Source organism: Rhinoraja longicauda, chromosome 1 (genome assembly GCF_053455715.1).
Source record: "Rhinoraja longicauda isolate Sanriku21f chromosome 1, sRhiLon1.1, whole genome shotgun sequence".
NCBI lineage: Eukaryota > Metazoa > Chordata > Chondrichthyes > Rajiformes > Arhynchobatidae > Rhinoraja > Rhinoraja longicauda.
The window spans coordinates 118,232,492-118,255,815 of NC_135953.1; the positions used below are offsets into that span (position 1 = coordinate 118,232,492).

The following is a 23,324-nucleotide window of genomic DNA, read 5'->3' on the forward strand; positions in this document are numbered from 1 at the left end:
ACGTGATGGATGCTGACCACAGACTGACTCAGAGAGAGGTTGAAGATGTTGGTGAACACCTCTGCCAGTTGATCAGCACACGCTCTGAGGGCCTGCCCTGGAATACCATCCGGCCCTGGAGCTTTGGTCGTTGACCTTTTTGAAGGACCGCCTCACGTCTGCCGTTTGTAAGGACAGTGTGGTAGTCCCCCTGGTACACCACAGGGGTGTGTGCTCAGTCCTCTCCTGTACTCCCTGTTCACACATTTTTTGTACACCCCTCACTGTCTTTGAGAAGATGATGGAGAATTGCCTTCTGGTACCAACGCAATCGTTCTGATGAAAGGACTCCCATTGTATTGCTGAGAGAGGAATTTCTGTGTTTAGACCATGGGCCGGCCCATTATGTTAACATAAATGTTCACTAATAATAGGCAATCTCAATCAGTTTTCACTGTGATAAAGGGTCATTGATCTAAAACATTAACTCTCATTTTCATTCCACAGATACTGCCTGACTGCTGTACATTTATAGCATTTTCTGTTACAGTCGTTAAAGTGTGTTTGGTTATGGTTAAAAATATATCTGTTTGTATTATATTCATATTATTGTATAGGAATGAATTGCAGATGCTGGTTTACACAGAAGATAGACACAAAATGCTGGAGTAACTCAGTGGGACAGGCAGCAACTTTGGAGAGAAGGAATCGGCTGCAGTTTCAAGCATATAAAACCTAATCTTAAATAGTTGCGGTAAAGCTATACAAATGCATTCAAATAAAGTTGTCCAACTCTGATACAAATGTGATCAAAATCACATCAGCCTATGAGTCCTCAGCTCCAACAATCAATTCTATTAAGTTTCAAAATTTAAAAAAAACTTGTTAGCTTCCTGATTTGAACACATACAGATTTTTGCCCACGATAAGGAATGCCATTTCGAATCCCCACATGGTATAAATGGCTGGAGTATGTCAGATTTTGCTGCATGCAGAATGGAACTGACGTTTATTATCACGATTATGGAACTTGGATCTCCACACGGTAAGACAGAGTTGATATATGAGACCTTTTACCATATGGCTCCCATTACCAGTTTTAGAAGCCAGGGAAGTAAGAAAAAATGGAATGGGTTCACTTGTGAACTTTTATATCAGCTTACAACACATTTGGCTAAACACTAACAAACAGATAGCCCAAATGGCTACCAAACAGTTGGCTGCAGTCCTTATCTGCACATATAAAGTGAAGCCGTGCTGTGTCTGAACAGAACAGATTTCAAGAGGTTTTCTATTTTTATCTGAGGCAAAATTAAATAATTAAAGCATGGGATCTGTCAGTAGGTTGTTGCTGGCAACAAACTGATGAGACTCAGCCTTAGAGATTGGCTTCCCTCTCGTGCTGGGTTTCATACATAAAGTTGATATTCAATACTTCATGAAAGCCCTTAGCTTTATTCTGCTTTCACTGCTGGCTTACTTTCAGCATTGGCTCCCAAATGGCATTCAAAGATCTGTAAAATGGTTTATTATTAGTACTTCATTTTCTTTATGTATAGTTCCCTGGTTGGAGCAATTAGAATCATTTAGAAGTCTGGTAATCGTTCTTTTGCTCCACATTGACATACACGTATCTTCACCTTAAATTGTGTTAGTGAGTCATAAAGTCATAGAGTAATGCAGCATGAAACAGGCCCTATGGCCCAACTTGCCCGTACCAGCCAACATGGCCCATCTATAGTCCCACCTGCCTGCATTTGGTCCATTTCCCTCTAAACCTGTCCTATCCATGTACCTGTCTAAATGTCTTGTAAACGTTGCAAAAGTACCTGCCTCAACTACCTCCTACGGCAGCTTGTCCCATACATCCACCACCCTTTGTGTGAAAAAGCTACCCCTCAGGTTCATATTAAATCTTATTCCCCTCACCTTACACCTATGTCCTCTGGTTCTCGAATCCCCTACTCTGGGCAAGAGATTTTGTGCGTCTACACGATCTATTCCTCTCATAATTTTGTACACCTCTACAAGATTAACCCTTATCTGCGCTCCAAGGAATAGAGTCCTAGCTTGCTTACCCTCTCCCGATAGCTCAGGCCCTCGAGTCTTGGCAACATTCTCGTAAATCTTCTCTGCACCCTCTCTAGCTTGACAACATCTTTCCTACAACATGGTTACCAGAAATAAACACAATACTCTAAATGCGGCCTCACCAATGTTATACAATTGCAAAACAAGCTCCCAATATGTTGCACAGGTAAATTCAATTGTCAATGCATTTCCAAATGGAAATTATGCCAAACTAGCATCATCCAATAACATCCTCCTAATTTTGCAAAATCAGATATAATATTTGTATATATACAGTAATTGCTATTGTAGACTTGCAAAGAAGACGTAATTCTCCTCCTTCCACGTGACTTCAGGGGCAGAAATTGTCATCAAATTCTAATTTCCAGTTTGCTAATTAGTCCAATACCCCCACTGGAGACCGATACAAGCCCACTGGTAGAGCAATTTTGACTCAAGGAGAATGTAAGACGTTCTCCTTGCGGGAGAAGGCTATTGAGCAAGTCCTTGAAGGCCTCAGTGAAGAAATCCTGGTGTGTTGAGCGAAGGGATACAAAGTGCACATTGAATACAGTCCAAAAGTGTCCACCTTGATCATGTTATCAAAGGGACAGACATACCAGAAGATATTGAAGCGATGTGTACTGATAATGCAGCTCCTGATGTTGATATAGAATCAAATATTGTCAGAGATATAGTAGAACAGAAGCGAAATTGAGAGGTTTAGTATTTCAGCCAATTTCAAAAAAACATTTGAGGTGACTAAATCCATTAAGAAGCCAAACTTCTCACTAAATCTGTGATAACTTTACATTGTTACAAGAGCACTGACAGCCAGTTTTAAAGAGATGATGCATCGTGACGTATTCATGTAATAATACACAAATCACCCCTGTGACCTAGAACTAAGGAGGTCATCATGAGTGTAGATGGCCTGAGCACCACTTGGTTTACATTGATGTTTCACAAGAAAAATATATCTGCACCTGCTTAGAAACTCCAGCAATTGGCAGCTTTACTGTGATTAATGTTTACCAGTAATCCAACATGGTATGAAGGTAATTTTTATTTCTTCATTTGCAGAATAGGACGTTTCAGCCAATGCCAGAATGTATTGTTTATCTCATGAAAGATTGTATCATTGTCAGCACCCTTAATGTGATGACTATTTGCATACTTTGGGTATGTAAGCAAAGAATTTCACTGTGGCTTGTCACATATGACAATAAATTCATTCATTCATTCATTCATTCATTCATATCAGATAAGTCCAGGGCAGGGGTTTAACATGCCAAAAATGAAAGAGGTTCTAGGGTGAGGAGAGCTTATGTAGAGATCAGATCTAGGTAGACACAGTCCATCTACCAGAGACTGGGGGTGAGCTGCTCTGACTGGTGGTTGGTGAGCGTGGGAAAGATGTGAGGCAGTGAAATAGCTGGGTGGGTCATTTCATGTTGAATGTTCAGTGGACAGGGATTTTGGTGATGGGTCAGCTCAAGTAATTGGTGGGTGAGGAGTTGAATGCTTAATGTTTCAGGAGGATCTTGTGGAATTATGAGAGTCAATGTTATTCAAAGGGGAAGATTGTGATAGAAGCCTGAAAATGCGTTGGCAAGTAAATAACAAGAAGAACCAAATTGAGTTGCATTCCCACTGCCATAAACCACACTCTAACAATCTGACTTGGTTGCAAAGAGCCAATGATCAACGTAACCTAATTTCTTTTGGCAACAATTTAAATGGGTATGACACTAGAAATTATGGAATCATGGCATTATCCAGTGTGGAAAATGGTTTCTGTGCAGAAATGGGATTCATGATGGGCGGCACAGTGTCGCAGCAGTAGAGTTTCTGCCTTACAGCTCTTGCAGCGCCGGAGACCTGGGTTCGATCCTGATTATGGGTGCTGTCTGTACGGACTTTGTACGTTCTCCCCGTGACCACTTGGGTTTTCTCTGAGATCTTCGGTTTCCTCCTACAATCCAAAGGCAATAGACAATAGACAATAGGTGCAGGAGTAGGCCATTCGGCCCTTCGAGCCAGTACCACCATTCAATGTGATCATAGCTGATCATTCGCAATCAGAACGCCGTTCCTGCCTTCTCCCCATACCCCCTGACTCCACTATCCTTAAGAGCTCTATCTAGCTCTCTCTTGAATGCATTCAGAGAATTGGTCTCCACTGCCTTCTGAGGTAGAGAATTCCACAGATTTACAACTCTCTGACTGAAAAAGTTTTCCCTCATCTCTGTTCTAAATGGCCTACCCCTTATTCTTAAACTGTGGCCCCTGGTTCTGGACTCCCCCAATATTGGGAACATGTTTCCTGCCTCTAATGTGTCCAACCTCTTAATAATCTTATATGTTTCGAAACGTTACGGCATACAGGTATGTAGGTTAATTGGCATGGTGTATGTGTAAATTGTCCCTAGTGTGTGTGGGATAGTGCTAATATGCGGGGATCGCTAGTCGGCACGGACTTGGTGGGCCAAAGGGCCTGTTTCCGTGCTGTATCTCTGTATCTGTATCTGTACAATGATTCTATTAACATTTCCAGAGGGGTGTGTTTTGACCCAGAAACAAGCATGAGCACATTTTGTCCTGGAAACATTGTTATTCACCTGGGTAGATGTGAAAAAGGCATCAATGTGTCAATGTGCAATTGAATTTCCTGGCATCTGTTTCCCTCCTACCTTGGCAGCACGTTGTATTGTTTCTGTGCATGACACATCTTCAACTATTACAAACACCTTGTGTATTACCACACATATTGAAGTTTTAATAATACGGTTTTGTGGAAGATAAAAAGGCAAGCCAAAGTCTTCAAGTTAAATTCTTTAAATTCCACCTCTCCGTGTTTCTTGCGGTTTTATTCATTGAATAATTTTCCTGCTTCCGCTCCGCACCAAATTCTCACACAAATTCCTGTTTCTAAGCCTTCACTTGGTTGCAGTTCACTTCATCAGCTCTTTTCTCCGCATTTTGTCTCACACTCAACCTCCTTGCTTCTACTAATATCCACTTGAATAAATACCTTCCATGCTGTTTCAACCAGTCAATCTGAGACCACACATCTGAGGCCACACATTTCATTCCACTATTAACATTAACAACACTAAATAAGGTTGCATTTTGTGCTCTGTTGCTCCCAATATTAAAAAAGGTTAAGCAATTGTATGAAAGTTAAGGCACGTTTTGGAATGTTATTATCTCTGGCGAGTGTTCACTGTAGTATATGGATCACTGAAATTACCTCTATATGCTTAATGTGAAAAAAATGTCATAAGTAATTTTTGTTGTACAAAAAGGAGTGACTTAATGTTAGTTAAAAAAGTATACAGGGAGATTTCTTTATATTTCTGCCAAAGTCTGCAATGTTAGAAGGCTTCAAACATGACTTAACAATTAGTGCACTCCTTGCACTCCTCATGGTGTGAAGCTTCCTATTGCTTAATCTCAATAGTCAATCAATAGTCAATAGTCGTTTATTTGTTACATACACATAAATGTGTAGTAAAATGAAACATTACCCGCAGTTGAACAATAAGACCAATAAGATTAATCAATAAAAATGCAATAACACATACAATCACAACTAACACCAAACAAAAAGAAACATCCATCACAGTGAGTCTCCTCCAGTCCCTCCTCACTGTGATGGAAGGCCAGAATGTCTTTTTCTCTTCCCTGCCGTCTTGTCCCGCGGTCAGGCTGTTGGAGTTGCCACGTCGGGGCTCCCGATATTGAAGCCCCCGCTGGGCGGTGAAAAAAAATCCCGCGGCCTATTTCAGGCCGCGCCGGATGGTGAAAGGTCCGTGGCGGGCCGACCCAAGCCCCGCGATTCGGGGCGGGCGGACACGTTGCCTCTGCCGCTGCCGGAGCTCCCGATGTCGGCCCCCATCCAGGGGCCTGCGGGCTTCCGACGTCCACGCGGCCCGCGCCGGAGCCTCCGGACACAAGTCGCAGCCGTTCCCGCAGCATTCGCAGGCAGCCAGCGCCGCAGGTGGTGAGTCCGGACCGCGGGCTCTGCGAACCAGAGACCCAGGTGGTCCCAGGTGCATGGCCGGTGGTAGGCCGCAACGGGAACGGAGACACGATACAGAACAAAGGTCGCGTCTCCGTTCTGGAGAGAGAATGTTACAGTTACAGTTCCCGTTCCCTCCCACCCCCCCCAAAACATAACATACAACACTACATCATATTAACACTACAATCTTATAGCTCAACCAGGTCTGAAGAGTTCACAAATTGTACTGAAGATAAAACAAAACCTCAAGCAGCAGTGAGTGAGGCAGGCAAATGACATCCACTGCATTATAAAACCAGATCTCACCTACACCCTGCATTGATCCAATTTTATGCTGTTTTTCTTTTCAAATTGAACATATAAGTTTAATGTTTAGCATGGGATTGATTTAAGTGATCTGGCTTATTTTGGCATCAACTTCCATCTCTGCTGGAGCTTAAACACATAATTTCCATCAAATGATGACATTTTTTGAAGAATCGTTTACTGCGGCAGCTTTGAACTTTACTAATGAGCGATGTGACAGATGGATTCTTTTTATCCCATTCAGCACAATTTTTTCGAGGAGGAGTGTTCACATCCTGTGATTTCTTTGCCAAAGAGTAAATCCCAGTTACAAGCATTTCTAAGACGTTGTTTTCAAAACCAAAATACCCCAAATGAAAACACTTTGCAATGCATCAGGCCCAGTTTACATTGGTAGCTACATACCATCACAAGTCTTCACATTGAGGACCCCATTATGAAATGATATCATGGTTAAAGGTGACATCATCTGAAGGCTTAGGCATTCCATCGTTTGCCATGGGTTGTTTTATGCAAGTAATTTAAGAAAAGCTCGTTTGAAACAGTTTTGCTTATTTCTTCATGACAGAGCAAAAATCTGGTTGGAAGTGATGGGCTGGTAATAAATTAGTCTCACGATTTTAGCTGTATATACCTTATACCTTTCCTTGTTTTGAAATATTCAACCTATTAGATTAATTTGACATAGGAATCCCATTTTATTATTCATCAATCATCATGAATTATCCATTCCCTGAGCCTTATATAAAACTAGACTAAGTAAACCCATTGGGCCCGAACCTCTCCTGCATTGGTGCAGCATCCTCTCCTTCCCCCCTCCCCACTCTCTCCCTCCTCCCCCTCCCTCCCTCCTCCCCACCTCCTCCCCTCTCCCCTCCCCCTCCCCTCCCTCTCCCCCCTCTCTCCACCCCCCTCCCCTCCCCTCCCCTCCCCCCTCCCCCTCCCCTCCCCCTTTCCCCTCCCCATCATCCCCCTCAACTCCCCTGATCTTCAATCCTCCCCCTCCCTCCCTCCTCCCCTCCCTCCCCCTTCCCCTCACCCTTCAAATCCCCCCTCCCCTCCCTCTCCCCCCACCCTCCACCCCCTTCCCCTCCCCTACCCCCTTCCCCTCCCCTCCCCCTTCCCCTCCCCACTCCATCCCCCTTAACCCCCCTTATCTTCACTCCTCCCCCCCCTCCCCCGTCTCCCTCCCCCTCCCTCCCTAGGAGATAGATTTAAACTTTAAAATGTGAATAACTTTAAAAGTATAACACCGATTTCAATTAAACTTTTTCCATTAGCACCAAAGGGACAACGGTGAGTAAGGTGGGCCTAAAATTGTCGCGCTATCGTGTACCATTTTGGCAGTAGTTCAGGAACAAACAAACAAACAAACGATAGTTTTAATATATCGATGTGAGGCTATATTGAGTCATCAAAGGCAGGAATAGGTCATTTATCCCTTCATACCTGTACTACAATCCAATCAGGTCATAGCTGAAGGCCATGTCAATTTTATTTGGCCACCTTTTTTTCATACCTATTGATACCCTACACACTTTTAACTTTAGACTTTAGAGACACCATGTAGAAACAGGCCTTTTGGCCCACCACGTCCGTGCCAACCAGAGTGTGGGAGGAAACCGGAGCACCCAGAGAAAACCCACCCAGTAACTGGGAGAATGTACAAACTCCTACAGAAAGCACCTGTGGTCAGGATTAAACCTGGTCTCTGGTGAAGCAGCAACTCTACTGCTGTGCCACTGTGCTGCCGTAGAAAGTGAATAATTTCTTGAAATCTCCAATAGTTGAAGCATTTGCTGTCTTTTGGAACAAACAGTTGCAAATTATTCCTGTGGAAAATAAGAGCTGCTTGACTTTGTTCTGAAATGAATTTACTTTAACTTTGTGACCCTGTGTCCATTTATTTGCTTTCAACCAGAGAAAATATTTTAAAAGGCCTTATCATTTAATTCCTTTTTATTAAAGGAAGTCCATCCATTGAATGGCACATGGATATGCAGAGAATGGAGGGATACAGATCATATGCAAGCAGATGAGATTAGTTTATTTTAGCATCATCTAGCCACAGACATTGTGCCATTGAGCCACAGACATTGTGGGCCATAGGGTCCATGCCTGTGCTATACTGTTCTATGAATTTTCCATGTGTATGTGGCAGAGGGAAAGTTAAAGTACAAAACCTAGTAAGATTCACCCTCGTGGGATCCATTTACATCCAGAAAAGAGGGCTTTGCCGATCTTCTTTGTATTTGGGTAATGAGTAAATCTGCTATTGATTAATACAGATATAAGTTGGTTCACATTGGCCTCAGTGGCTGGGGCTCAGACTTAAAATCGTGAGATTCTTTGTTTAAACCTCATCGCAGAGATTCAGTAATAAAACTCGGCAGACACTCCAGTTCTCCTCTTGGGGTGAGGTTTCTTTGAGATGAGGTTTTAAACTGGAAGTCCTTTTACGGTCTCAAATGAAGGGCATAAAAATTCCATCATGCTACCTTGAACATGAACAGGGGAATATTCTACAGTGGCCTGGCCAAAATATAATGCTTATTTAACGTGATTGAGAAACAGATTAAACATGAGACTTCTCCGTGGAAAAATTGGCTGCTGCGTTGCATACATTACCACAGTTCAGAGCATTTAATTGGCTATAAAACACTCCATAAGGGATGAGATGAACATGGTTCTTCCTTTCCTTGGCTTCCTTTTATTTCATGTCCATGCTGTCCCAGGCCAATTGTCCAATATACAACACTAAACAGCTAATTAGGCTTTACTTTTACATTACCTAGTTCCTATAACTGACTAATGTCAGCAGCTCAGTGGAGTAGAATTGATTTAAGTACTATTGGAAAATGTCTCAGCTAATACGTTACATATTGTGTACCCAGATGATTTACTTTTCCACTGTGGTTCTCTGGACCGCAGTAATGGTGAAAATCTGTTCCAATATGTGATCCAGTTGTTGATCCATATCATGTAAGCAGAATGTGAAGCATTATGTTCATCATAGCTTCCAAACGTGGCAGATTATGGTTCTCTGAGGCAATGTCAGGTGATAAAATCTTTACTGATCATAAAGTGGGACTTGTATTGGTCATAAACATGATATTTGATGGTCAAAACGTTTAATTAATCTTTTTGGTGCTTTTTACGCTAAGCTAGATATTGCCATGTTCTTAGGCTGTCTGATTGTCACATCCTTAGTGTATACCAAAGAAACCTCATTACGAGTTTAATGAGATGGCTCCTTTTGTAAGTATCAGTGGCATTGTAATCAACTGTTAGGACAGGAGGTCCCAAGTTCAATTTCTGTTCAGTGCCACATTTGTTTACCTCAGCCAAGGCGGAAAAGGAGTGTCAAAATTGGCCTCGATATATAGAGGTTTATATGGGAGAAAGTCAGCTATCTCTCCCAATCATGATCACACTCCACGTTAAAGAATCTGGCAGCACTCACTGTCAAGGCTCATTGATGAATACGACCACTGGAAGGAACTAAAGGAAAACTACTATCACTGTAGAATTGTACCCGAGCAAGTCACCAGGAAGGAAGAATAGTGAAAAAAACTCTGGAAGATTAATGAAATTGCCCAGGGAGCAGAATGACATATCTTTACTGGTATTTTCAAAACTCTTTTAGACATGATCATAACTCACAATAACATTTTTTTTAGTGCATTCATAACTACTTCTTAAAGATTCTGATAATGCAATAATCTACATTTGCTCTCTCAGCTCAAATGCCTATATATCACTGTGCTCACATTAACCTGATAAAGAGATTAACTCTACTTGTGGAATCTTGACTAGTACTCTGATCTCTCTGTGTCGTTTCACACTTGCCAATGACAGCATTGCATAAATAGTCTGGCTAATGTATCCAAAAGAAAGACTTTTTTTTCACAAAAGATACATCACTCACAATTTCTTCTCCAATGAGAAGAGATCAAAAATAATTCAATTTTAAAAAATATTTTAAAAGGCTTAAGGAGTGGGAATATGTAATGCTAGAAAAGCTCTGTCTGCTTTCTGTCAAAATAGATTACCTAGGCTGGCTCTTTTCTTATTGTACAGAAGCTGAGCAGACAATCACATCTTGGATCCAAGCCAAAATAACTGATAGGCAAGTCAGCTGTTGTATCGTTGTATCACTTATTATATCAGAGCTCAGGACCGTCGAAAAGTTCTTAGTGTTTTGCTAGTGGATCCATTTTATTTTATGCTTGTAGTTCAATTATATCAGAAAAAATAGCCATGGTATCATTATGCAGACCTATTTCAAAGTTTTCACAAGGGACAATCTCGATTTGACTCTTCTAAAGATCCAGGATTCAGTTTCATTAGCTCTACATTTGCTTATTTTCAATGTCTTAAAACCATAACATTACTTTTAACATTCCATTGCCTTCAAATAAAAATTTATGCAACATTGCAACATTTTATATTCATACTTTCCGTATCCCTTTGAGAAAACGTACCTGGTTGCACAGTAAAATCTCAATGTCAAAACTGGACAATTAGGTGACCACATTCTACAGTGGGTGTTTAACATAATCCTTACAGCCAACTCCATTATTAGACCATCACGGCATCTTTGTCTTTTTTGGCAGCAAACTCATTTATTTCATGTTTATTAAATATACCATGGGTATATTTTAAACCTATATATTCTATCATTAGCATTGAATACCTGCATTCCAGAACTAGCTTTTCATCTACTAACCTGTTCAAGTACAGTTACCATGCCGATGTCCACCTAACAATGTGGAAAGTTGTCCAGGTTGTGTATAGAAAGCGATCATTCTTAATCCAGCTGATCACTGCCTGATCAGTCTGCTCTCAATCTTCAACAAAATGATGGAAAATGGAATTGATTGTGTTATCAGTGGAACTTACTCACCAATATTCTTCTCATTGCTTGATTGGGTTTTGCCAGGAGAACTCAGCTACAAGACTTTGTTACAGCTAAAGTCCAAACATGAAAAAAATAATTGAATTTCAGAGGCAAAGTGAGAATGACTGCCCTGGACACCCAGGCAGAAGTCAATCATGTGAGGCATTAAGGAGCTCTTAGTGAAGTTACTGCAAATCAAGATGAAAAATTCTCTACTCTCTGGTCATTTCACAAGCAAAGGAAAATAATGAGTCTGAAGAAGGGTCCTGACCCAAGCCATCACCTATCCATGTTCTCTAGAGATGCTGTCTGACCCGTTGAGTTACACGAGCACTTTGTGTCTTTTTATAAAAGATTACCAGCATCTGCAGTTGCTTGTTTCTACAAGACACTGAGTTTATTGGAGGTCAGTCATTTCAGTCTGAGACCATCACTGCAATAATATCTCAATGCCGTATCCTTGTTTGTTAGCCCAACCCCTTCAGTTACTTCTTCGATCCTCTTTCATCCATCCTCCGGTCTGATGTGCGAAGGTTCACTAATGATTGCACAATGTTCAGTTCAATTTTGAATTCCTCAAAAATTGAAACATTCAATGCCTGAAAGCAGCCAGACCTAGAAAATATTCAGAACAAATGCAATAAAATGTCCACATACAAGGCTCCTTGACCGCTGAGCTCCTCTTGTACTTGGTGCAAAGCTCAATAAAATGTCTACCTGCAGAACAAGCCAGACAAAGTAAACATTTTAATAATCAATATTTAAATTAATATATTTAATTGCCACCGTGGGCGGCACCGATGGCCCAGCGGTAGAGTTGCTGCCTTACAGCTCTTGCAGCGCCGGAGACCCAGGTTCGATCCCGACTATGGGTGCTCTCTATATGAGTTTGTTTATTCGCCCCATGACCTGCGTGGGTTTTCTCTGAGATCTTCAGTTTCCTCCCACACTCCAAAGACGTACAGGTATGTAGGTTAATTGGCTTGATATAAAGGTAAATTGTCCCTCGTGTGCGTAGGATAACCTTAATGTGCGGGGATTGCTGGTCAGCGCGGACTCGGAGGGCCGAACTGCCCGTTTCCGCGCTGTATCTCTAAACTAAACTAAACTAAACAAAACTAGACTAAATATTATTACATCATTGAGTCACGCAGTGCCAACAACCTGGAGTTCATCTTTAACTTGACCATATATATTACTGTCACGATAGGAAAAGCAGGTCAGGCATTGGATGTACAGTGACACCACATTACTACCCAAAGCCTTTCCATTGTTAAGGTCGGTCAGAATGGCCTCTTGCTTGGATAAGAGCTGCCGCAATATGCACAGAAAATTCACTCACTCCCCAGTGGCCACAATGCATTCCGTCTAGAAAATGCATGGCTAATTATTCTCCAAGGCTTCTTTTGCAACACATCTTAAACCCAAAACCAATACCACCAAAAAGGACTAGGACAGAAACCACATAAGAACAGAATCACCTGCAGCTTCGCCTCCAATCCCTAATTTGGAAATATATTGCTGTTCTGTTATTGTCAATGGGTCCTAATCCCAGAGCATCCTGCTCAGCAGCAATATGGGAATACTTTCATAGAAACATAGAAACATAGAAAATAGGTGCAGGAGGAGGCAATTTGGCCCTTCGAGCCAGCACCGCCATTCATTGTGATCATGGCTGATCATCTACAATCAGTAAACCTGTGCCTGCCTTTTCCCCATATCCCTTGATTCCACTAGCCCCTAGAGCTCTATCTAACTCTCTTTTAAATGCATCCAGTGAATTGGCTTCCACTGCCTTCTGTGGCAGAATTCCACAAATTCACAACTCTCTGGGTGAAAAAGGATCAGAAGGATTGTAACAGCTCGAGTCGATACCACCTTCTCAAAGGCAGTGAGGAATAGGCAATAGATGTTACTTTGGTCCACAATTCCAGATCTCATAAATGAATTTTATAAAGTGCATTTTTGCGTGCTTCAGGAAAAGAATACCCCTCTGAGTAATTAAAAACATCCACACAATAACAGAAGAATGCAATAAAACAAAGTAATATAGACCAGTGATGCGCAATTTGGCTTATTTCTAAAGATGAGACCCTGAATTCCTGGACAATGTAAATGGTCCCCTCAGCACCTCCCAGAGAATCAGTCCTGCGTGCAGTTTGAAAAGTAGCATTTCAATTCAATCATCCCAGTAACACTCAGGAAAGCGATTTTTATGTTTTAAGTTCTAAGACTTTTTTATAACATCATCGAGTTACAATTATATACATGTTTAAATATACAATTATGTACTGTTTCAACAATAACATATATTTAGCACTTCCATCAGAGCTAAATACGGGTCATCCACAGCTGACAAATGTTAGAATTATGTACGGCCCGTACATACAAAGAAACATTTAGGAGACTGAAGGTGTTGGATTTACCAGTTTCTGTACAGCTGTAGCCATCCTCTGCCATGTGGGAATTCAGTTCAGGTTATGAACACTTCTTGGTACCTTGCCATAATCTGGGGAGGACCTTTATCCAGAGTCACTGAATCGGGCACTCTCCAATAAAATTTGACAACCGGCATGTAGCAGTAAAGTTGCTGCCTTACAGCACCAAAGACCTGGGTTCGATCTTGACTATTGTCTATATGGAGTTTGTACTTTCTCCCTGTGACTGCGTGGAATTTCTCCAGGTGCTCCAGTTTCCCTCCAAACTCCAAAGGCGTACTAGTTTGTAGGCTAACTGCCTTTGGTAAAAATTGTACATTGGCCCTATTGTGTAGGATGGGGCTAGAATACAGGGATTGTTGGTCAGCGCAGACTCAGTGGGCCAAAGGGCCTGTTTCCACGCTGTATCTCTAAACTAAACTAAACTAAAACAAACCAGATAAGAAATTATTAGGGCAGATGATCAAATATCTGGTTAAAGGTATGGGTTTAAAGACAATCTTAAAGGTGGAAAGAACGATAGGCAAAATTAGGATGAAAATTCCAGAGTTTTAAGCTTTGGCAGCTGAAGGCATAGCCACCAGTGGAATGGGGAAGTGTTATTTAGGCAGAAACTCCACTCTATCTGTATCTGCATGTCTTGCATACATCATTCTCCTGTTCATCCACTGATGCTTGCAGAATTCTCGGTCAATACATTGTACAAATACAGTCCAGTCTCACAAAATATAATATTTTCACTGAAGCACTCTAAAATATCACTTGAGTTATCAAGGCTTTAAAATTGTTGTTTAAGGCATGCCAAATGCTTGCTCAATGAGTCTTGAATTTCCATGCATGGAATTCCTTGTGAGCTATCACAGACCCCATTAATCCTGTCATGCTCATTTCATTTTGATTTACAGCACTGATGGTCTGTCACAGAAACTATAAAGCAACACATATTCTTATTGATTGGATGAGAAATTAGTGTGTGGCAGAAACTGTTTTGGTTCAATTACCCATATTATATGACTGATAAAAACAGAATTAGTAATGTTCACATTTCTATAACAACATTGTATTTGTTAACATCTGGTGCCAGATTTTGCTGTCAAAATGACAGTGAGGCTAATAGCAGTTGATTATTTATGTGGGAATGGTGAAACAACTGACATAAAATCAAGAGAAGGAAGGACTGGTGTAGGCTCTGGGCCCTTTGTAATTCAATATGATCATGGCTGATTTGATCTTGGGTTTCAACCCCACCTTACCACCTGTTTCTCATAATATGACTCACCTATATACAAAACCCTTCAATATTTTCAGTCTCGGCTTTCAGAAGCTTCTGAGCAAAGAATTCCAAAAAAGGAATACCTGAGAGAAGATATTCTTTATTGTCGGGTTAATGACGATCTCTCAGTCTGAAATTATGGAGGGAAATATTAAAAATGTCTCAATAACATAATTTCTCATTCTATTGAACTCCAATGCTTAGGGCAAACTTAAATCATTCGTTCTGAGATAACCTCTTTTTCTCAAGAACTAAATCTTCTCTCAACGGTCCCCTTAAACAGCAAGGCCAAAAGTGAACACAATACACCAGGTGAGATCAAACTAAACCTCACTACAGTTGAAGCAAGACCTGCCTACTTCTGCATCCATTCCATTGAAGTAAAAGTCAACATTTCATTTGTGTTACTGGCAAGTTCCCCTCTTGCTAACATTCCAAGTTTCATGCATTAAGATATCTCTCTATTGAAGCTTACTGTTATCCCTCTCCATTTAAACACTATTTTTTCCCTCTTTTTCCTCCAAAAGTGAATAACCTCACATTTTCCCACAGAGGGCATGTGCATTTAATTTCAGAGGATTTTCAAAGGAGTGCAGTGGTCAGTATTAGGCAGAATTGATACATTAAATGTATTCAAAATTTGTTAAACTTATCTGAACTTTGTATTTATAATTTTAAATAAATGTAATCTTAACTTCTAGTTGACTTTACAATGGCAGATGCTCAGTTAAAGGCCAATATTCAAAATGGTTGTCAGATTAAGAAAAGCTTTTAAGGAAAAAACTTCTAGTTTTGTAGGCTCAAATTAATCTTACAGTGAGTACCTGGTAACCGTAAGCCTTATGAACTGAGACACAGTAACTGTCAGCCATCTTGTTACCACATGTAAAACTGTGAAGCCACCTTGTTTAAATCTTGCTTTATGACTGGAGCGTATTGAATAGCATGAAGTTATTGAGCTATGCATAGAGTCATGCAGCATGGAAACCGGACCTTTCGGCCCAACTCATCCATGACAATTAAGATGCCCCATCTAAGCTAGTTCTATTTGGCTGCATTTGGTTCATTGTTATACGAGAATTTTGTCCGAACAGTGTGACCCATAGTGCTGTGGCCATAGTGTTATGTTTAAAACCCATACTGCTGTGGCCGGTAGCGCTATATTTAGAACCCATACTGCTGCAGCCGGTAGCTCTTTGTTTAAATTCCCACGCGCTACGCCCACAGCGCTCGGTTTAAACCTTTGAGCGCCAAACCGACAGCGCTGTGTGTATTGCTTTATGCGCCAAGTCCGTCGCACTGTATGCAGTGATTTGCGCGGCAAGTCTGTAGCGCTGTGTATTGCTTTACACGCCAGTCTGTGACTGATAGCGCTTTGTTCCCGGGTGGGGGGGCTCGCTCGGATACAGTCCCCTGCCATTGGTTATAGTTTGAATTTGGGAGCAGCGGTATTGGCCAGGACTCCTACTGGCGGTTATTTAAATGGTTGATTTCTTACCCGTATAAAGGCGGGTGCCAGGAAGCCAGAAGTTAGTTCATATACGAGAGGGGTTCACCGACGGGCTGAGTCACGATCGGCACCGTGGACGGAGGCAGAGAGAGACACAGAGAGAGGTGCACTGCTGTAAAACTGGACCCCGTGCATACCAGACAAGTATTGTTTTTGGCCTCTCTTGCCAATAAATCTGATGTGTTCATGTACGAGAGGGGTTACTGACGGGCAGTCGCGATCAGCGGTGCAGACGGAGGCAGAGAGAGAGAGAGAGGTGCATAGCTGTAAAACTGGACCCCACGCATACCAAGACAAGTATTGTTTTTGGTCTTCTCTTGCCAATAAAACTGATTTGCAACTAAACAGATGAGTGAGCCTTTTTCTGTTCTACGAGTTAGGATCTAACAAATAGAATAGAAAAAGTTTGGTAAAAAGAAATAGCAAAGGAGATGGCGCTGGCCAGGCCAAGCACCCCCGCAACAAGCTGCTGCCCTCAGTGCTGGGGAGCCTGCAGCAGGCCGTGCTGCAGATGGGACCAAGAACCTCGAGTCTTCAAGCTCCTCTAATGCTTTTAATTGGTCACGAGGGAGAAGTTTATTGTTGTAAATTTCAAACGAATGGATCAACACTGGCATCTGCAGGATTTGATTGACTCGTATTGTTTTGGAATGTATATGGTCACTGCGATAATTATGCTACATTGAAAGGTCGCAGTGGAGCAGTGATGGAATTGCACTATAACACAGATGGCAGCATGCTTTTTCCAGCATCAACAGACAAAACTATAGCATTGTGGGACAGTGAAACGGGTGAAAGAATCAAGAGACTTAAAGGTCGCACATCCTTTGTGAATTCATGTTATCCAGCCCGACGGGGACCACAATTGGTCTGTACAGGAAGCGATGACGAAATAGTGAAGCTCTGGGACATTCAGAAGAAGGCTGCAATCCATACGTTTCAAAACACATACCAAGTACTGGCAGCAACGTTTAATGACACAAGTAATCAGATTATCTCTCGTGGTATTGATGACAGCATTAAGGTTTAGGACCTCCGACAAAACAAGTTAATTTGTACCCTGCGTGGTCATACAGACTCAGTGACTGGTTTGGCCCTGAGTGGGGTAAAAGAGAACATCACCAACCTCACGGACCACATCCAGGAAGCCGTAGAGAAGATTCGAAGGGTTGGAGAACAGTATCACGACTACAATCCCTTGGGAAAATGGTGGACAACAGTGGTGCACTGGGGACTGACCATTGAGACAATCTTGTTGGCCATAATATTACGACGTTGTATGTGCGGATTGGCATCACGACAGCGTGGACTTTTTCTACAGCTGCGGGCCGGATGTAACGAGGTAACTCCTGCGGGCCGGATGTGACGGTAACCAGACTGTTCAAGGGGTGGAATGTTATTCGAGAATTTTGCCTGAACAGTCTGACCCATAGAGCTGTGGCTGGTAGCGTTATATTTAAAGCCCATAGTGCTGCGGCCGGTAGCGCTATATTTAGAATCAGCGCTGCATCCGACAGCTATTTGTTTAAATTCCCATGCACTATGCCAACAGTGCTCTGTTTAAACCTTTGTGCACTAAACTGGCAGTGCTGTGTGTATTGCTTTATGTGCCAAGTCTGTAGCGCTGTGGGTATTGATTTGCGCGCCAAGTCTGTAGCGATGTGTATTGCTTTACGCGCCAGTCTGCGGCTGATAGCGCTTTGTTCACAAAGGGGGGGCCTCACACGAATGCAGTCCCTTGCCATTGGTTATGGTTTGAATTTGGGAGCAGCGCTATTGGCCACATTCCACATTTTTATATATTTTTTAATTGTCTCCTCCTTCCTTTAGTTCTCCTCTACTTGTTTTGGCATTGAATTCACATATTCTAATTTACTCTTCTTTCTCCATCCCCAGTGCCATTCATTTAAGACTGCACCAATCTGATTAAGGAGAAAGGCAGCTGTTTGACCTGTTCCCGTTCTTGGTTTCCCTCGTTGCAATGTTATCACCTCATACTTTCAGCAACTGGCCACACAGAAGAGTAAAAACCCAAACATGCAAGGGCAAGCTTAACTAATGACAGATGTCTTCAGATAGCTCATTGCAGCAAATGTTAGGCCATACTATTAGAGATTAGACTTTGTCCCATTGCCAAATAAAATCAGTTCCAAACAGGAAATATTACCATATCCAAATTAAAAGATCACGGCAGGCCCTAGGATAAGAAGAGAGAAATGTTTTAGAGGCATTTGCATGCAAAGCCAAAGTTGCACAATTGTTTGTTATTAAGAGGATTGGAGGATATGAGATTTGTGTTGGATACTGAGAGAAAGATCATTAGCGGTAGAGTTGCTGCTTTACAGCGAATGCAGCGCCGGAGACTCAGGTTCGATCCTGACTACGGGTGCTGCACTGTAAGGAGTTTGTACGTTCTCCCCGTGACCTGCGTGGGTTTACTCCGAGATCTTCGGTTTCCTCCCACACTCCAAAGACGTACAGGTATGTAGGTTAATTGGCTGGGTAAATGTAAAAAAAAATTGTCCCTAGTGGGTGTAGGATAATGTTAATGTACGGGGATCACTGGGCGGCACGGACTTGGAGGGCCGAAAAGGCCTGTTTCCGGCTGTATGTATATGATATGATGATGATATGATAATCTTACTGAAACACAGGGCAGGCATGAGAGGCTGAATGGTCCTTTCCTGTCTTTATTTCTTGTGTTCTTATAGGTAAAACCCCAACACCTGCACAAGTCTCTGAGCACCTTAGCATATGAAAATCACATTTCTTCCAGGAAGTCTAGTGGGCATCTTTTCCAGATCCATCACAACAATTTGCAGACTATCTCCTTTTCTGCTACTGACGGTGAAAGTAACAGTTGTACTCACCGTTTCTTACTCTGTTGACTTCCAGACTATCACAATGAAAACGGGTCTTTGGCCCAACACATCCACGATGACCAAGATGTTTCACCTAAGATAGTTCCATTTGCCCGCCTTTAGCTGCCAACATACTTGCAATGCCAACAGCCCAGTTCTGCCATTAGCTTTTGTTTCTTCAGCAAATGCTGCCTGACCTAACATGTATTTCTAACTTTATCTCAGAAGCTCTTGCAACTGTTTACCATGAATTTGCCAGATCGATGTAAGATATTTTGAAGAGTTACACCATTGTAGCTTATGAGTTTCTTCATTAATTGCATACACCAAAGCTGTACCAAAACAATTTAAATTAATACCCACAGGAGACAAAGGTGACTCCCTCCGTTGGTAAATTAAAGACCTCCCTGACAAAATATCAGCATAACAATGGCACAGCTGACGTCAAGAAATTGAGATCCTTACAACTTTGTCAGTCATTAATTATAATGTAGGAAAATAACTGCAGATGCTGGTACAAATCGAAGGTATTTATTCACAAAATGCTGGAGTAACTCAGCAGGTCAGGCAGCATCAAGGGAGAGAAGGAATGGATGATGTTTTGGGTCGAGACCCTTCTTCAGACTGAAGGTAATCATATTGTTCACCATTATTGTACTTTGTTGCATATTTATTCCATATGCCACACGGACAGCGATTTTAACATAAAAACCAGGGGCTAATGGGGGTAAAATCTCTTGAATTTTTCAATGGCCATAATAACAAAAACTATGTCACAAAGTAAAGTTATTGTTGATGAACTGAACGATATGTGAACCCCAGACTGTTCTTCATGACCACCATGTTTTGATATCCATGCAAAGATTTTGATGTGTATCTAGATGCCTAGAGGTGCCTTTATGAATAAGGATTTGTGCATGTCAGCTCTGTCAACCATCATCAGCCATGTCTCCTCTGTTTCAAGCAGCTGCTCTGATGTACTCAAACCCCAGCCAGACAAAGGATAGGGTTCCCCTTGTTCTCACCTTGCAACCCATCACCAAAGATAGACACAATAAGCTGGAGGAACTAAGCTGGACAGGCAGTATCTCTGGAGAGAAGGAATGGGTGACGTTTCAGGTCGAGACCCTTCTTCAGACTGAAAGTCATGGGAAAGGGAAACGAGAGATAGAGACGATGATGTAGAGAGATATAGAACAATGAATGAAAGATATGCAAAAATGTAATGATGATAAAGGAAACAGGCCATTGTAACTTGTTTGTGGGGTGAAAATGAGAAGCTGGTGCGACATGGGTGGGGGAGGGATGGAAAGAGAGGGATTACTTGAAGTTAGAGAATTCAATATTCATAAAAGATTAGTAAATACAAATGTAGGTCCCTTGAAGACAGAAACAGGTGGAATTATAATGGGTAACAAGGAAATGGCAGAAGAGTTGAACATGTACTTTGGTTCTGTCTTCACTAAGGAAGACACAAACAACCTCCCAGATGTACTAGAGGACAGAGGATCTAGGGAGACAGAGGAACTGAAAGAAATTTGCAATAGGCAAGAAATAGTATTGGGTAGACTCATGGGACTGCTGATAAATCTCCAGGGCCTGATGGTCTGCATCCCAGGGTACTCAAGGAGGTGGCTCTAGAATTCGTGGACACTTTGGTGATCATTTTCCAATGTTCAATAGAATCAGGATCAGTTCCTGTGGACTGGAGGATAGCTAATGTTATCCCACTTTTCAAGAAAGGAGCGAGAGAGAGAAAATGGGGAATTATAGACAAGTTAGCCTGATGTCGGTGGTGGCGAAGATGCTGGAGTCAATTATTAAATAATAGTAATAATTTTGCTTTAGGATAGCAGTAAAAGGATTGGTCCAAGTCAGTATGGATTTATGAAGGGGAAATCCTGCTTGACTAATCTTCTGGAATTTTTTGAGGATGTACAAGTAAAATGGATGAGGGAGAGCCACTGGATGTAGTGTATCTAGACTTCCAGAAAGCCTTTGATAAGGTCCCACACAGGAGATTGGTGGGCAAAAATTAGAGCACATGGTATTGGGGGTAAGGTATTGACCTGGATAGAGAATTGGTTGGCAGGCAGGAAGGAAAGAGTGGAAATAAACGGGTCCTTTTTAGAATGGCAGGCAATGGCGAGTGGAGTGCCGAAAGGCTCGGTGCTGGGGCCGCAACTATTTACAATATATATTAATGATTTGGATGATGGAATTAGAAGTAACACTAGTAGGTTTGCAGATGACACAAAGCTGGGTGGCAGTGTGAACTGCGAAGAGGATGTTTGGAGATTGCAGGGTGACTTGGGGAGGTTGAGTGAGTGGGCAGATGCATCGTAGATGAAGTATAATGTAGATAAATGTGAGGTTATCCACTTTGGTGGCAAGAACAAGGAGGCAGATTATTATCTCAATGGTGTCAGATTAGGCAAAGGGGAAGTGCAACGAGACCTGGGTGTCCTTGTACACCTGTCACTGAATGTAAGCGTGCAGGTACAGCAGGCAGTGAAGAAAGCTAATGGCATGTTGGCCTTCATAACGAGAGAATTTGAGTTTAGGAGTAAAGAGGTCCTTCTGCAGTTGTATAGGGCCCTGGTGAGACCACATCTGGAGTATTATATGCATTTTTTAATCCTAATTTGAGGAAGGACATCCTTGCTATTGAGGCAGTGCAGTGTAGGTTCACAGGGTTAATCTCCGGGATGGCCGGACTGTCATATGAGGAAAGATTGGAAAGACTGGGCTTGTATTCACTGGAGTTTAGAAGTATGAGAGAGGACCTTACCACGTACAAAATTATGAAAGGGCTGGACAAGCTAGATGCAGGTAAAATGTTCCCAATGTTGGGGGAGTCCAGAACCGGGGGACACAGTCTAAGAATAAAGGGGAGGCCATTTAAAACTGAGGTGAGAAAAAACTTTTTCACCCAGAGAGTTGTGAATTTGTGGAATTCTCTGCCACAGAAGGCAGTGGACGCCAATTCACTGGATGAATTTAAAAGAGAGTTAGATAGAGCTCTAGGGGCTAGTGGAATCAAGGGATATGGGGAGAAGGCAGTCAGAGGTTACTGATTGTGGATGATCAGCCATGATCACAATGAATGGCGGTGCTGCCTCAAAGGGCCAAATGGCCTCCCACGGCACCTATTTTCTGTTTTCTATGTTTTCTATGTTTTACCACTGGACTGTAAGCTGCCCAAGTGAAATATGAGATGCTGTTCCTCCAATTTGCGTTTAGTCTCACTCTGACAATGGCGGAGGCCAAGGACAGAAAGGTCAGTGTGGGAATGGGTAAAATTAAAGTGTATAGCAACCGGGAGATCAGGTACGTCCAACTTCCAACCATCACTCTCCACATTCAACAGATCATCCATCCTCTGTGAAGATATTTCTACATTGTTGTTAGCAGGCAATTCTAGGAATTAGACCCTGTAATAAAGAAGGAACAGCAATATATTTCCAAGTTACCTTTTTGGTTGTTGGGGTCGCATTTTGCAAATGGTACACATTGAAGCTGGGGCATTGATAGGCCGCGGGATTTAGGCCGCGGGATTTTTCTCTGCTGGGCGGGGGCTTCAATGTCGGGAGCCACGACCGCCCCGACGTGCAGCAACAGCGGCAGCGACAGCGTGTTCGCCCGCCCCGGATCGCGGGGCTTGGGTCGGCCCGCTGCGAACCTTCCACCGTCCGGCGCGGCCTGCATCCACAACAACCTGACCGTGGGAGAAGACGGCAGGGGAAGGAAAAAGACATTGTGGCCTTCCATCACAGTGAGGAGGGGACTGGAGGAGACTCACTATGATGGATGTTTCTTTTTTTGTGTGTTGGTTGGGGTTGTGTAATTTGCCTATTTTAATGCTTTTATTGTGTCATTTGCCTATTTTAATGCTTTTATTGTTGGACTGTGGGTGACTGAATTTCGTCCAAAAAACTTGTTTTTTTGGATGACAAATAA

General features: G+C 42.2%; 1 pseudogene; it reads left to right on the forward strand.

Moving 5' to 3' along the window:
• The first annotated feature begins 2,149 nt into the window (after window positions 1–2,149).
• On the forward strand, window positions 2,150–20,371 carry LOC144592945 (U5 small nuclear ribonucleoprotein 40 kDa protein pseudogene; annotated as a pseudogene).
• The last annotated feature ends 2,953 nt before the right edge of the window (window positions 20,372–23,324 follow it).